This window comes from Schistocerca piceifrons, chromosome 8 (assembly GCF_021461385.2).
Source record: "Schistocerca piceifrons isolate TAMUIC-IGC-003096 chromosome 8, iqSchPice1.1, whole genome shotgun sequence".
Taxonomy (NCBI): domain Eukaryota; kingdom Metazoa; phylum Arthropoda; class Insecta; order Orthoptera; family Acrididae; genus Schistocerca; species Schistocerca piceifrons.
In genome coordinates this window covers 77,023,010-77,039,569 of record NC_060145.1, presented here as the reverse complement: position 1 = coordinate 77,039,569, position 16,560 = coordinate 77,023,010, and the positions used below count along the sequence as shown (strand labels likewise).

Sequence of the window (16,560 nt, the reverse complement as noted above, 5' to 3'; positions counted from 1 at the left end):
AACTGTCTATTTTCAATATCGGTCCTAAATAACAGAAGCCACCGATTAAATATTTCACCAGTTAACTGCCATGAGCGTCGGATTTACCGAAAACGATAACAGGAAAACCTGCATTCCATACTGTAACCTGATCCTACACCGTGCCACAATGAACCACTAAGTTAGACTATTTTGCGTTTCGTTACGTCTAATTCTCTGTAGTCACGCAATAGTCTTTCTCCATGGATCTTATCAAAGGGTAAATTTGCAAGTATGCCCTGTTGTGTCTCTGCGAAATACCAGTAGCGTATAACCTTGGCCGAGGGGAACGCAAACTCGTCAACTCTGAATTCTTGTAAGTCATTTGAGTAATTGCGTCAAGTTCGTCATAGAACACAACACATGACGCTAAACGCGCTCATAACACTGTCACTCTTCAAGTCTAAACAATATTCGTGACGTAAGCACCTAGTCTTCAACGTATTTATTTATTGTCACTTTATCTATTTTCCATGGTACCTTAGTTTAACTGTATTCGTTTAGTTTCAGTAAAAGAAATGATCTTGTACATCAGCAGTATAAAATGTCTTGCACGTGTATGTGCTTTGGACGTAATACTTCTCCTGAGATGGCCCACAGACATATAAAAAAAAAGGTCATAGTGCATTTTTCATGTTATTTTAATCTACAAAAGAAACAAATGCCACAGCTTTGAAACCTACATTCCGTGAGCTACTTTGCACACATTATTGCTCGCCAGAGTAGATCCACAGGCAAATTACTTTTAATTCTGGCTGTGTTTCGTTTACCAAATGTCCCGTAACGCTTAGCTGACGTGAAAGTGCTTTGTCTGTTGCAATTGCGTCATCTGCATTATTCGCTGGTCACTGCACGTTGCAAGTGGAATACGCTGTACTGAAATGAGCCGCATGGTAGTACTGTGTCCATTTCGCAGCTAAACTGGTGGCTTGCTTAAGCTTAGGGTCTGAATTCCAAAGCAGCTTCCTGTTATATCTCCCAACTGGCGACCATCAGCCGTTTACACAGTTCCATATTTGTGTCCCAAAGTTATGGGCCCTACATGTTCACCGTATAAATCGTGTGCATACAAAACTTCTGCATATGAAGCACAGTCCCTTATAAAAATCCTCATTTTCTTGTAGTGGTTCTAGAACACAAACTTATCAGCAAATCAGTTCCTACACTCTACCGTAGTAGCTTTCTCGTACCTTACAATACATTATAGCTCCAGGGTCAAATCTTGCAGCGGTGTGAGTCTGTCAGCAGCTTCCCATCAAATTCTACCATACACTGATAAGGGTCAGTTTTAGCGTGATCTTTAATGAAAATATCCATCCCCGAGATAGTGCAATAATCATCGCCTATGTAGGACAAATCCACAGACTTTGAAATTCTTCGGTCCAACCTAAAAACTCAGTACCACTCAATCCAATGTAAGCGCGTTATTTCCACTCCCTCCACTTAACGTACATCGTGGTGGGCACAACCTCATTTCTCCCATGAGGACCTAACTTACCACAGACACCTGCAAACCTGTCCCCAACGAAATTTTACGTTCCTTCCATCCCCTAAGTCATCCAAGCAAAATCCCGCCACTGCACACGTTTTGGCTAGAGCATCACACAGCATTTCCGGAGCTCCCATTGCGGAGTATTTCCACTCTTTGTCACCTTACAAGGTCCCTTCTTAAACCCTTGCCTGTAATTTCGTTCACTATACTCTGTTCATCTACATTTCTTACGTTTTGATTCATCGCGTTCCCACTGCATCTGACCTATTGCTACACACCCGTAACACCTAACACCTGCTGCGAAAATTCTTTTTCTATCCCGAACTCGGGTCACACTCTCTATCCCTTACAATGCAGTCGTAGTTTCTATGGCTTCAGCTAAGTTCCTTGGGACCGAGAGAGGTGGCGCAGTGCTTAGCATGCTGGGCACGCATTCTGCAGGGCAACGGTTCAAAAGCGCGTCAGGCCATCCAGGTTTAGATTTGCCATGATTCTGAAGAGGTTAAAAAATCAGCCAACCAGTTGCTAAACAAAGGTTTACTAGCCCTTGACACAGGTTTAGATATTTCTAAAAATATCTTCTTCAGGAGTAGTGGGCCTTGTTACGTCACATGATGGTGCATTAGATTAGATGAGGCCGAGCGGCTCTTGTCATATATAAAATTGACAAAAAAAGAGTTATCTGAAGCCATGGTTTTACACAGCAGCCAGTTTAGTTATATCGTAATTCAGAGTGAATGCTCACTAGTAAATGCCGACATGTAGAGGCTCTTGTCAACGTAAAATTATAACAGGTGTTACAGCATAAAATATTTGCATAAGTTACGTGAACATCATACCATAAATTAGAAATCATATAAAAACTTAGACGTATGTTAAAAAGTTAAGGAGGGAGATATACACTAAAGTGCCAAAGAAAGTGGTACACTTGCGTAATATGTTGTAGGGCCCCCGCGAGCACGCACAAGTGCCGCAACACGACGTGGTACGGACTCGACTGATTTCTGAAGTAGTGATGGAGGAAACTGATACCACGAATCGTGCAGGACTGTCCATAAACCGGAAAGAGTACGAGGGTTGGAGATCTCTTCTGAACATCACGTTTCAAGGCATCCCAGATATGCTTAATAATGTTCATGTCTGGGGGAGTTTGGTGCCCAGCGGTAGTGTTTAATTTCAGGAGAGTGCTCCTGCAGCCACTCTATAGCAGTTCTGGACATGTGGGGTGTCGCATTGTCCAGCTGAAATTTCTCCAAGTCTGTCAGAATGCACAATAGATATTAGCAGATGCAGATGATCAGACAGGATCCTTACGTACGTGTCACCTGTCACAGTCGTATCTAGTCGTATTAGGTGTCCCATATCACTCCAACTGCACACGCCTCACACCATTATAGACTCTCCACCAGCTTCAACAGTCCCCGCCTGGCATGCGGGGTCCATGGATTCATGGCGTTGTCTCCATACCCGTACACGTCCATCCGCTCGATACAATTTGAATCGAGACTCGTCCGACCAGGCAACATGTTTCCAGTCACCAACACTCCAATGTCGATGTTGACGGGCACAGTTGAGGAATAAAGCTTTGTGTCGTGCAGTCATCAAGGATACGCAATTGGGCCTTCGGCTCCGAAAGCCCGTATCTATTATGTTTCGTTGAATGATTCGCACGTTGACACATGTTGATGGCCCAGGATTAAAATCTGCAGCAATTTGCGGAAGGGTAGAACTTGTGTCACGTTTAACGATTATCTTCAGTCGTCGTTGGTCTCATTCTTGCAGGATCTTTTTCCGACAGCAGCGACGTCGGAGATTTGATGTTTTACCCGATTCATGATATTCACGGTACACTCTTGAAATGGTCGTACGGGAAAATCGCCACTTCATCGATACCTCGGAGCTGCTGTATCCCTTCGCTCGCGCGCACCACGTTCAAACTCACTGCCATTGTAGTAGCAGTAACCGATCCAACAACTGAGCCAGACAATTATCTTATATAGACTTTGCCGACCGCAGCGCGTATTGTGCCTGTTTACATATCTCTGTATTTGAATACGCATGCCTATAACTGTTTCTTTGGCGCTTCAGTGTATATGCGACAACTCCCGAAACGTTTAGTGTCTACTCCATCCATTTGAGTTCGAAAAGTCGCCTGAGTACAACGAGAAGTCTAGAATAAATTATTGCAACAAATTTTATATTACGACCTGACACCGTTTCTCTGTAAACCCACGTAGGTATACGTAGTGTAAACATGAGCCATGTCAGGTTTAACTTGTTATAAGATAAGCGAATACACATCTACTCTACACCCATGCTCCATAAGTCGCGGCAGGGCGTGTAGCGGACGGCGCTTTGTCTACCACTGTCACTTCCTCCCTTCTCCAGTTCCAGTCGAGACGTGCATCAAGAACGACAGGTGGTAGTCTTCCTAGTTTCACCTCCATGGTCTCTTCGCGAAATATATGCATCGGGATAAATAACGCCTCCCTTAACATTTGAATTGGTTGACGTTTCGTAACTAGTAAACGAAATCTTTACATTCTCCGTGATGAATTTCTTCCAGAATACTGAGGTAATAAACTCCTGGAAAAGCGATGTGCACATATACAGATACCGCATACGCACGGTATAAAAGGACAGTGCATTGGCGGGGCTGAAATTTCATGTGAAGACGTTTCCGACGTTAGTATGGCCGTACGACAGGTATTAACAGACTCTGAACGCTGAAGAGCGTTGCCGATCCAACATCCATGTCGGATCGGCAACTGCTGAGGTCACAAGAGAGGCCTGTCTGTAATTTCAAAATTATTGTAGGCAGTAAAACTGAATATCTGTTGGAAGTAAAAATCAAAGTACTTGTTACACCTCATAGAAAATTTTTTGTTACTATGATATGGGCCTGTAAGGTTCGAATAGTTTGCACTGACCTGACCGAAATAGATCTGTGAAATAAGTGATTTCAACATTTACGACCGATGCTGCCATCTGTCCAAAATACACACATCAACAAAAGTTTTACATCACCCTGGTTCCCAGAATTCTTGAATATAGACGTTGACTGTGGATATTCTATCAGAGACATAGTCCCTTTGATTGTTCTGAGATGTCACTAAAGCCGCCCAAAGATGTAAACAACCATGCACGAGAAGCGCCTATTAGACGGAGGAGGTCCGACAGCCGATCTGTTCTAGTCATTCCACCAGGAAGGAGGTACACGGATGATATTTCTGGAGTTTAGTCATGCCTAGACGGTCAATCCGCTATTCGATCGCGACCGCATTGTTACTTTGTGCCAGGAAGAGCTCTCAATAAGGAAGTGTCCAGGCGTCTCGGAGTGAACCAAAGCGATGTTGTTCGGACATGGAGGAGATACAAAGAGACAGGAACTGTCGATGACATGCTTCGCTCAGGCCGCCCAAGGGCTACTACTGCAGTGGATGACCGCTACATACGGATTACGGCTCGGAGGAACCCGGTCAGCAACTCCACCATGTTGAATAATGCTTTTCGTGTAGCCTCAGGATGTCGTGTTACGACTCAGACTGTGCGCAATAGGCTGCATGATTCTCAATTTCACTCCCGACGTCCGTGGCGAGGTCCATCTTTACAGCCACGACACCATGCAGCGCGCTACAGATGAGCCCAACAACATGTCGGATGGACCGCTCAGGATTGGCATCACTTTCTCTTCACCGATGAGTGTCGCATATGCCTTCAACAAGACAACCGTCGGAGACGTGTTTGGAGGCAACCCAGTCAGGCTGAACGCCTTAGGCACACTATCCAGCGAGTGCAGCAAGGTGGAGGTCCCCTGCTGTTTTGGGGTGGCATTATGTGGGGCCGACGTACGCTACTGGTGGTCATGGAAGGCGTCGTAATGGCTCTATGATACGTGAATGCCATCCTCCCAACGATAGTGCAACCATATGGGTGGCATATTGGCGAGGCATTCGTCTTCGTGGGCGACAATTCTCTCCCCCATCGTGCATATCTTGTGAATGACTTCCTTCAGGATAACGACATCGCTCTACTAGAGTGGCCAGCATGTTCTCCAGACATGAACACTTTCGAACATGCCTGGGATGGATTGAAAATGGCTGTTTATGGACGACGTGACCCAACAACCACTCTGAGGGATCTTCGCTGAATTGCCCTTGAGGAGTAGGACAATCTGGACCTTGATGAACTTGTGGATAGCATGCCACGACGAATGGATGGCAATGCGTCATGTCGCTGGCGCACGCTTGTTCGCGATTGATTTAAAGAACATTCTCGACAATTTGAGTGAATGGTTTGACCATCCACATCTGCCGACGTCAATCCCATCGATCATTTATGTGACGTAATCGAGAGGTCAGTTTACGTACAAAATCCCACCTTGTTAACGCTTCCGCAATGATGGACGGTTATAGAGGCAGCATGGCTCAATATTTCTGCAGGGGTCATCAGACTACTTGCGTCCACGACATGTAGTGTCCCAGCACTACTCCGAGCAAAAGGAAGTCTGACACAATGTTAGGTGATATCCCACAACATTGCATCAGTACTAACTTCATTTGCAGAATAAAAACTATAGCGGTTAGAACCCGTATGTTTGACTTTTGTCACCTCACGGTAGTATTCTAGTATAGTGATTTCTCCAGATAAAAGAGCATGATCTGCGAAGAGCCACATGGAGCATTCGAAGTTATCAACATAGTCATTTATGGAGAGTGTTATGGGTGTAAGTGCAGATATCTCTGTTAGCGACTAAGGGCAGTGTACTGAGCAACACTGCATCAGTATTTGCTTCAATTGAAGACTAAAAACTATAGCTATTAAAACTCATATGTTTTTAGATTGGTTAGTTTGTAACGTACACAGATCATGGTGTGACGCCAAAGATGGTAACGCGGAGTGATGACACAGATAGCGAGTGCTCGCTGCAACACTCAACGACGGGTTATGGGAGGCGCTCCAGAAGACCACGCCTCCCTCGCAGTAGCGGCACCCTCGCACTGAGGTCAACATAGAGTCGAGCACGCAAGACCGCGCCCGGCTCGAGACCTCAGCTACAACAGTCAACATCATAGAGTAGGACAGATACAGTTATAACGTTTCAGATGAACTTGTAGAGCTGTTAATGTTGAACATTGTACCTTAAGACAACAGTTTGTTAATTAGTGCGTCAAGTGATACTTTGGTTGTCCATGACAATTGTAAATTATCCAGTACTCCTGTGGCGAAGAAGTGTGTGAAAGTTAAGTAAATATTTTATTCATTGATGTAATAAAGTGAGCCGGCCGAAGTGGCCGTGCGGTTAAAGGCGCTGCAGTCTGGAACCGCAAGACCGCTACGGTCGCAGGTTCGAATCCTGCCTCGGGCATGGATGTTTGTGATGTCCTTAGGTTAGTTAGGTTTAACTAGTTCTAAGTTCTAGGGGACTGATGACCTCAGCAGTTGAGTCCCATAGTGCTCAGAGCCATTTGAACCATTTTTAATAAAGTGAACTAATATTTCGTATGTTCTATTTTGATGAGTCTTCTCCCGGAGCAATCACAGAACCCACAGGTGTGGCTGGACGAAAGTAGTATCGACTGGTCACAACAGATAGTACTCCCAAACACATGTGGCAAGAGCAGTCCATTAATGCTTATTTTTCCCCTGGTCAGTAGGTCAGGTGTTAGAAGTGTTGACTTATGGACGCAAAACAGTCTGTACTGACAGCCTTAGTGCATTTAGTGGTGCAGTTAAAGCTCTGCAGAAAACATCGGGTAGTAAATTATTTGACGTGTTTGTGGGAAGACTGTTAAATGCAGAGAAAAAAACAACTAACACACTGAATTGGGTATATATTAAGGTACCAATGATTACGATATCTGCACTTACGCCCCTAACACCGTTATATAAACTGTAAGTACAAGCGGTTTGCCGCGCGGGATTAACCGAGCGGTCTCGGGCGCTGCAAAATTGGTTCAAATGGCTCTGAGCACTATGGGACTTAACTTCTGAGGTCATCAGTCCCCTAGAATTTACAACTACTTAAACCTAACTAACCTAAGGACATCACACACATCCATGCCCCAGGCGGGATTCGAACTTGCGACCGTAGCGGTCGCGCGGTTCCAGACTGTAGCGCCTAGAACCGCTCGGCCACACCGGCCGGCCTCGGGCGCTGCAGTCATGGACTGTGCGGTTGGTCCCGGCGGAGGTACGAGTCCTCCCTCGGACATGGGTGTGTGTGTTTGTCCTTAGGATAATTTAGGTTAAGTAGTTGTAAGCTTAGGGACTGACGACCTTAGAGTTAAGTCCCCACAAAACAAAAAATTAAAAAAAAATACTAAAAGTTTCTACCACTTCCTACAGGCGAGTCCTACTTTTATGTATGAAGATTTCTCTTCGTTAAAAACGACGTGCTGTGTTCTGTTTACATGATTATGAGTACAGCCGTCTTGCATGTTCAGCATATTAAAATTTAGTAATTGTTGTTGTCACATTCGTCTTGTTGTTCTTCTTCTTCCACAGAGGCGAGATGCCCGCCTGGGACTACGTTCCTGAGGAAGTGCAGCAGGTGCGTCTGTGACGATGACGGAGAAACGGCCACGTGCACCAGGACATGCCCTGGCAAGTAGAATGGTGAGTACGGGCCTTCACTGATCCTACTCTGGAAGTTTATGGTAATTGTGCCACATTTTATTTTTCTGAAAGGTGGAAGTAACAAATTGATGGACTACATAAGGGGAATGGAATTGTTATGACAATGAAAGAAGGATCAGGATAAGAGACTTCTACAGAGCACTGAAAGATCTAAGTCGAAACAGAGCCACTAGAATAAACGACACTGCCTCAGAATCATTGAGATTCATAGGAGAGCCAGCCATGACGTAACTGTTATCTGGGAAGCAAGTTGCATAAGTCAGCTAAAATACCGCCAGACTTCTTGAAGACGGTAATAATTTCCGTTCTAAGAAAAAGGGAGCTACTGACAAGTGTGAATTTACTTATTTACTAATAAGCCATGGTTGCGAAGTACTAATGCGAATAACTTAAGACGCTTTCACAACGGCCATATTTTACGGCAATGTGCGGAAGCAATAGTGTTGCCAACAACACTGCTGCAATGTGGTTCCAGTTCACGGCGATATTGCGGTATATCTCTCTGATGGGGCAAACTGTCATAAATAGTTTTCAACGTATCGTCAAAGGGTTGCCGGTGTTGCCCACTGTGGTTGGAGAATATTTTGTACGACCGAGTCACGTCCATCTCCGTCTTCGTCTGTCAGTACTTCCCTCTCTAACTCTCGGCCTAATATCCTCTTCTCAGGCCGACTGAGCTGCAGTGCCGAATCACGAAATCTGAGTGGTGAAACAATATTATTCTTTGAAGGTAAAATCTTCTGGGTTACTGGGCCGCATTATGTTTCCTCTACACGGTCGACATTTCGATCCCTCTGCATGGATCTTCAGAATCTTATGGTGTTCCATGTTAGCCTAACACTGTCAAAGACCAGCGTCTAGTTGTCTTAGAAAAGGGAGTTTTCCCGCCTGCAGCTTGGAGACTCCCGCTTAACGCCCGCTGCTTCGCTCGCGTTGTTTGTGTGTTTATTTTCTTTTTCCTGAATCAAATTTTTATGTTGTTTACAAATTGCAACACCTTCTAAAATTTTCACGCTGATGTAGGCGATAGAAGCATGGTCTTTTCCGAATATATTTCTGACCAAAACGCGATTCTGGTAGATGGAGACCAAGATCTTTTTTAAGTGTGCCTTTTGCGTTCTTATGACGATATTTCCATAGGAACTTTCATCCCCTAACACACATTTCTTTATATTTAACCTGAGAAGTGAAATACAATTTTTCATACATTTAGCTTTTAAAATTTTTGATACAACGAAACAGTTTATTAATAATTTTCACCCCTCATTTCGCCTCCTAATGGTTTAAATTTTCAAAAACAGTGAGACATATTTTTTAAATTTTGAACAGAGAAGCCAAATCCAAATTTTCATAGATTTAGCTCTGAAAACGTTTTCCTGCAGAAATAACTTCATTAGACTATTCATCCCCTATTTCACTTCTACAGGGGATTGAATTTCCAAAGACACTGAGACATGTGTTTTTTTTTTAATTTTTAACCAAGAAGTCAAATACCAATTTTCCTAGATGTAGCTCCAAAAGTACTTTACAAGTTCTTTAATAATGAATTACTTCCATAAATTTTTCACCCACTATTTTACCCTGTTAATGGTCGACATTTTCTAACTGAGAAACCAGATTTCACCTCCCATGTCACTCCATTAAGAGATGAATCTCCAAAAACAGTATTTCCTTTATTTCTAACAAAGAAGCCAAATACAAATGTTCGTAAATGTAGCTTCAAAATGTTTGCATAATTAAATATTTCCAAAAAAAATTTCATCCCCTGTTCCACCCCATAAGGGTTGAATTTCCGAAAAGAGTGAAAAGTGTATTTCTTATTTCTAACTGAGAAACCAAATGCCGGTTATAGCTTTGAAAATGCGTTCACAATGAAATATTTCATAAAACATTTAATCAACGCTTAGAGGTTCAGTTTCCAGAAACACAAAATGCAAATTTCTTTTTATTTGTAACCGCAAAGTCAAATAACATTTTTCATCGGTGTGAATGTGTGTGAAATCTTATAGGACTTAACTGCTAAGGTCATCAATCCCTAAGCTTACACACTACTTAACCTAAATAAAGGAAGGTACCCGGGGTCTAGGGGTAGCGTCTTTGATTCGTAATCAAAACGTCGTCGGTCCCAGATTCGATCCCCACCACTGCCTAAATTTTGATAAATGATCAGCATTGGCGGCCGAAGACTTCCGGCATAAGAAGTCAGCCTCATTCTGCCAACGGCCTTGTCAAAGAGGGCGGAGGAGCGGATAGAAGTTCAGGGCACTCTCTTGTCCTAGGAGTGGGAAATTGCCCCTAAAGGGGGAAGAATCAGCAAGGATCAACGACATGAGGATGCAGAAGGCAATGGAAACCACTGCATTAAAGACACGTAACGTGTATCCACAGGACAGCAGATATAGACTCAGATCACAATATAGTAGTGATGAAGAGTAGGCTGAAGTTCAAGACATTAGTCAGGAAGAATCAATACGCAAAGAAGTGGGATACGGAAGTACTAAGGAATGACGAGATACGTTTGAAGTTCTCTAACGTTATTGACACAGCAATAAGGAATAGCGCAGTAGGCTGTACAGTTGAAGAGGAATGGACGTCTCTAAAAAGGGCCATCACAGAAGTTTGGAAGGAAAACATAGGTACAAAGAAGGTAGCTGCGAAGAAACCATGGGTAACAGAAGAAATACTTCAGTTGATTGATGAAAGGAGGAAGTACAAACATGTTCCGGGAAAATCAGGAATACAGAAATACAAGTCGCTGGGGAATGAAATAAATAGGAAGTGCAGGGAAGCTAGGACGAAATGGCTGCAGGAAAAATGTGAAGACATCGAAAAAGATACGATTGTCGGAAGGACAGACTCAGCATACAGGAAAGTCAAAACAACCTTTGGTGACATTCAAAGCAACGGTGGTAACATTAAGAGTGCAACAGGAATTCCACTGTTAAATGCAGAGGAGAGAGCAGATAGGTGGAAAGAATACATTGAAAGCCTCTATGAGGGTGAAGATTTGACTGATGTGATAGAAGAAGAAACAGGAGTGGTTTTAGAAGAGATAGGGGATCCAGTATTAGAATCGGAATTTAAAAGAGCTTTGGAGGACTTACGGTCAAATAAGGCAGAAGGGATAGATAACATTCCATCAGAATTTCTAAAATCATTGGGGGAAGTGGCAACAAAACGACTATTCACGTTGGTGTGTAGAATATATGAGTCTGGCGATATACCATATGACTTTCGGAAAAGCATCATCCACGCAATTCCGAAGACGGCAAGAGCTGACAAGTGCGAGAATTATCGCACAATCAGCTTAACAGCTCATGCATCGAAGCTGCTTACAAGAATAATATACAGAAGAATGGAAAAGAAAATTGAGAATGCGCTAGGTGACGATCAGTTTGGCTTTAGGAAAAGTAAAGGGACAAGAGAGGCAATTCTGACGTTACGGCTAATAATGGAAGCAAGGCTAAAGAAAAATCAAGACACTTTCATAGGATTTGTCGACCTGGAAAAAGCGTTCGACAATATAAAATGGTGTAAGCTGTTCGAGATTCTGAAAAAAGTAGGGGTAAGCTATAGGGAGAGACGGGTCATATACAATATGTACAACAACCAAGAGGGAATAATAAGAGTGGACGATCAAGAACGAAGTGCTCGTATTAAGAAGGGTGTAAGACAAGGCTGTAGCCTTTCGCCCCTACTCTTCAATCTGTACATCGAGGAAGCAATGATGGAAATAAAAGAAAGGTTCAGGAGTGGAATTAAAATACAAGGTGAAAGGATATCAATGATGCGATTCGCTGATGACATTGCTGTCCTGAGTGAAAGTGAAGAAGAATTAAATGATTTGCTGAACGGAATGAACAGTCTAATGAGTACACAATATGGTTTGAGAGTAAATCGGAGAAAGACGAAGGTAATGAGAAGTAGTAGAAATGAGAACAGCGAGAAACTTAACATCAGGATTGATGGTCACGAAGTCAATGAAGTTAAGGAATTCTGCTACCTAGGCAGTAAAATAACCAATGACGGACGGAAAGAGAAGTCTACTAATATCAAATACCGGCCTTAATTTGAGGAAGAAATTTCTGAGGATGTACGTCTGGAGTACAGCATTGTATGGTAGTGAAACATGGACTGTGGGAAAACCGGAACAGAAGAGAATCGAAGCATTTGAGATGTGGTGCTATAGACGAATGTTGAAAATTAGGTGGACTGATAAGGTAAGGAACGAGGAGGTTCTACGCAGAATCGGAGAGGAAAGGAATATGTGGAAAACACTGGTAAGGAGAAGGGACAGGATGATAGGACATCTGCTAAGACATGAGGGAATGACTTCCATGGTACTAGAGGGAGCTGTAGAGGGCAAAAACTGTAGAGGAAGACAGAGATTGGAATACGTCAAGCAAATAATTGAGGACGTAGGTTGCAAGTGCTACTCTGAGATGAAGAGGTTAGCACAGGAAAGGAATTCGTGGCGGGCCCGCATCAAACCAGTTAGTAGACTGATGACCAAAAAAAAACCTAAATAATCCTAAGGGCAAACACACACACCCATGCCCGAGGGAGGACTCCGCCGGGACCAGCCGCACAGTCCATGACTGCAGCGCCTTAGACCACTCGGCTAAACCCGCGCTGAGGAAGGGAATACAGTAGAAGAGCATTGACAAATCAAGTAGTGAAGGCAGCACGGGATCAAACAGGTAAAAGACATGGCCTAATAGAAATCCTTGTATAACACAGGAGATACTGAATTTAATTGATGAAAAGAAAAGATTGATGTAAGGAGAAAATGTAACAATTCAGTAAATGAAGCAGGCGAAAGGGAATAAAAACGTTTAAAGAATGAGACTGAATGGAAGTGAAAAATGGCTAAACAGGATTAATAGAGGACAAACGTAAAGATTTAAAAGTATATACCAAAAGGTGAAACAGAGGCACTGCCTATAGGAAAATTAAAGAAACCTTGGCAGAAAAGAAAAGGGGCTGTGTGACTATCAAGAGCTCAGATGGACAACCAGTGCTAATCAAAGAAGGAAAGCTAAAATGTGGAAGGAGTATATATCGGGTCTATACAAGGGAGTGTACTTAAGGGCAGTTTTATACAATGGAGGAGGACGTAGATGAAGATGAGACATGAGATACGATACTGTGAGAAGAATATGACAGAGCACTGAGGCCCCAGAAGTAGACGACATTCCGTCAGAACTACTGATAGCCTTAGGAGAGCCAGTCATGGCAAAACTCTTCCATATGGCGTGCAAGATGTGTGAGATATGCTAAATACCCCCAGACATCAAGAAGAATATAATAATTCTAGTTCCAATAAAAGCATGTGCTGACAAGCGTGAAAATTACCGAACTATCGTTGCAAAATACTAACACAAATTCTTTACAGAAGAATGGCAAACTGGTAGAAACCGACCTCGGGGAAGATCATTTTGGACTCTTGAGTCATACAGGAACACGCAAGGTGATACTGACCCTACAACATCTTTTAGAAGAAAGGTAAAGGAAAGGCAAACCTACGTTTATAGCATTTGGGGGCTTAGAGAAAGCTTTTGAGAATGTTGACTGGAATACTCTCTTTCAAATTCTGGAGGTAGCACGGGTAAAATGCAGCGAGCGGAAGGCTATTTACAGCCTGTGTAGAAGCCAGATGACAGTTATAAGAGTCAAGGGGCATGAAAGGGTAGCAGTAGTTGAGAAAGGAATGAGACAGGGTTGTAAAATATCGCTGATATTGTTCAATCTGTACATTGAGCAAGCAATAAAGGAAACCAAAGAAAAATTTGGAGTAAGAATTAAAGCACAGGGAGAAGAGATGGGAACTTTCAGGTTTGCTGATGAAATTATAATTCTCTGAGAGCAGCAAAGGACTTAGAGGACAAGATGAGTGGAATGTACGAGGTCTTGAAAGTGAGATATTAGATGACCATCGCCAAAAAACAAAGAGAAAGACAATGGAATGTAGTCGAATTAAATCACGTGATGCTAAACGAATTAGATAAGGAAACGAGACACTTAAAGCAGTACATGAGTTCTGCTATTTGGCATGAAAATGATTGATAATGGTCTGAAGAATAGAAGATTATTAGCAGCGAATATAGATTTAAGTTTAAGGAAGTCTTTTCTGAAAGTATTTGTACGGAGTGTAGCCATGAATGGAAGTGAGACTTAAACGATAAACTGTTTAGACAAAGAGAGAATACAAGCTTTTGAAATTTAGTGCCACAGAAGAATACTGAAGATTAGATGGGTAGGTCTGGTACCTAATGAAAAGTACTGAATATAACTGGGGAGAGAAATTTGTGGAACAACCTGACTAGGAGAAGGTATCAGTTAATAGGACACATTCCGAGACATCAAGGAATAACCAGTTTGGTACTGGAGGGAAGTGTGGGGTAAAAATTGTAGAGGGAGACCAAGAGATGACTATAGTAAGTATTTTGCAGTATTCATTCGAAGACTTGCACAGGATAGAGTAGGATGGAGAGCTGCATCAAACCAGTCTCCAGACTGAAGACCACAAGAACAACAACATGGGATGTATAAGCTGTACAAGACAAGTTTTAAATGGAGCATTTGTCAATTGCTGGAATGATTAAATGACTGGCTATTCGCTGCGGAATTTCTGTGTATAATTTTAAGTTCGCCTACCAGGAAATCGATTCGCCAGCTATTTTACTTGGGTTTGATACTCTATAAAGTCAAGACCGGGCAAAATGATGATATTAGGAAACATGTACATCATTTGCAATTACTAGGGGTCGAAAAAGCACCACCTTTCAGCGGTTTTCTTTGCTAGCGTTAAGAATAATGACAGAATCTAATAAGAGTCATTGCCTCCATGACAGTAACTACGGGAATTCAAATAAAGATATACGTATTGAAAGGAGTCAATGTGTCTAGAAGACTTAATGCATTATCTATCAAGAGTTTGTAAGCTGGTCATATGATCATGACATCGCTTTTCTGTGTATTAGCTTAGTGCTCTAATGCTACAACAGATAGCATTGTACGTATAAATGTGCTACAGTTCTACCACACTGTGCTAATATCACCGTGTTCGACCCAGTCTATAATTATTTGTCACCTGCATATTACGATTCAAATTTTTGTGGTATGTCATGGGCAAAATACGGGATTTATATGTCAGCCTGGGACTCCTAGCGGGTTGGATTAGTAGATGTGAGATGTAATTATCTCCGGCAAGTATGATGGAACCCTGTTTTCCTGCGGAGATTATAAACCAGTCCAGTGTTTACATATACATAGTCCGAACAACTGTCAAGGTCAAATGCTAGCTAATTTTGAACACATGTGACAGATTCTTCATATTTCGTATGGATAGTGATGCAGCGCCATCACAACAGCAAACTATGAAATACTATTCTCCACATTTTCACGTTAACTAGTTGAACAGACAGTACGCAAGCGACTTCTCTGTGCATGGATTTGTGATGCCTCAGACATAGATCTGAATGAGCGACCACTGTCCGCGTGCTGTTTACAATGGCGTACTATTAAAAGATGTTCACTGTTTATTGACTACTAACCATGTGTAGGGCTCTGCGGGAAATGCATGATAGCCAGTCCGGTACATTGCACCTGCATAATGTACTCAAGCGTTCCATGAGTGCATACATTGTAGCTACGGTTCAGGAGACAGCGTACTGAAGGCCTTCCAATTCGAGCAACAGATCTGGTTCTCACATAAATGTCCCAATACTTACAATTTATACAATTTGCAAATCGCTGAATTAGAATGCGGGTGCACAGCGTCAGGATGCATGACAGCCCTGCATGGTCTCTGACATGCATCATCAAGGCTAGTGACATCTTTTTGTGAGTGTGGCTCAGCTGACGAAGGGTGCAGCATCTAGTGAAACCCCGTATAGAACTGACCAAGACGGCCGCAGTGGCAGAGCGGTTCTAGGCGCTTGAACCAAGCGACTGCTACGGTCGCAGGTTCGAATCCTGCCTCGGGCATGGATGTGTTGAAACGTAACCTTTAAACAATTATACATGACTGTGCTTATACTGACACACAATATTTTTTTTAGCGCAACGCAGTCTGACTTTCAAAAATCCCTACAAAAGAATGGCCCTGACTAACATTAACCTATACGTTTCACAAATCACTTACCTCACCAAAAATCTTCGTTACTCGAACTACTGCAATACAGCGAGCGCCACTACTGCCAGCTAAATAAAAGATTCAAACTACGGAAGGCACTAACTACTGATAGGCATAGTTAGCAAATGAAAGATTTTAATAGAGAACAAACAATGTATTTACCTTAATAGTCATCAAAAGTCATAATATATACAGCAGTTCATGACATCCATTTTTACAAATTTCAAAACTCCGCCATTTCTCTTCCTACATCCACCAATGCTGGCGGCTCACC

At 42.7% G+C, this 16,560-nt stretch overlaps 1 long non-coding RNA gene across 1 annotated transcript in view; it reads left to right on the top strand.

Moving 5' to 3' along the window:
* LOC124711852 overlaps window positions 1-16,560 on the top strand; it is a 72,846-nt gene that overhangs the window by 14,389 nt on the left and 41,897 nt on the right. Inside the window, exon 3 of the long non-coding RNA XR_007005534.1 lies at window positions 8,018-8,128. This is a non-coding gene — a long non-coding RNA (uncharacterized LOC124711852). The remainder of the gene's footprint in view (window positions 1-8,017; window positions 8,129-16,560) is intronic.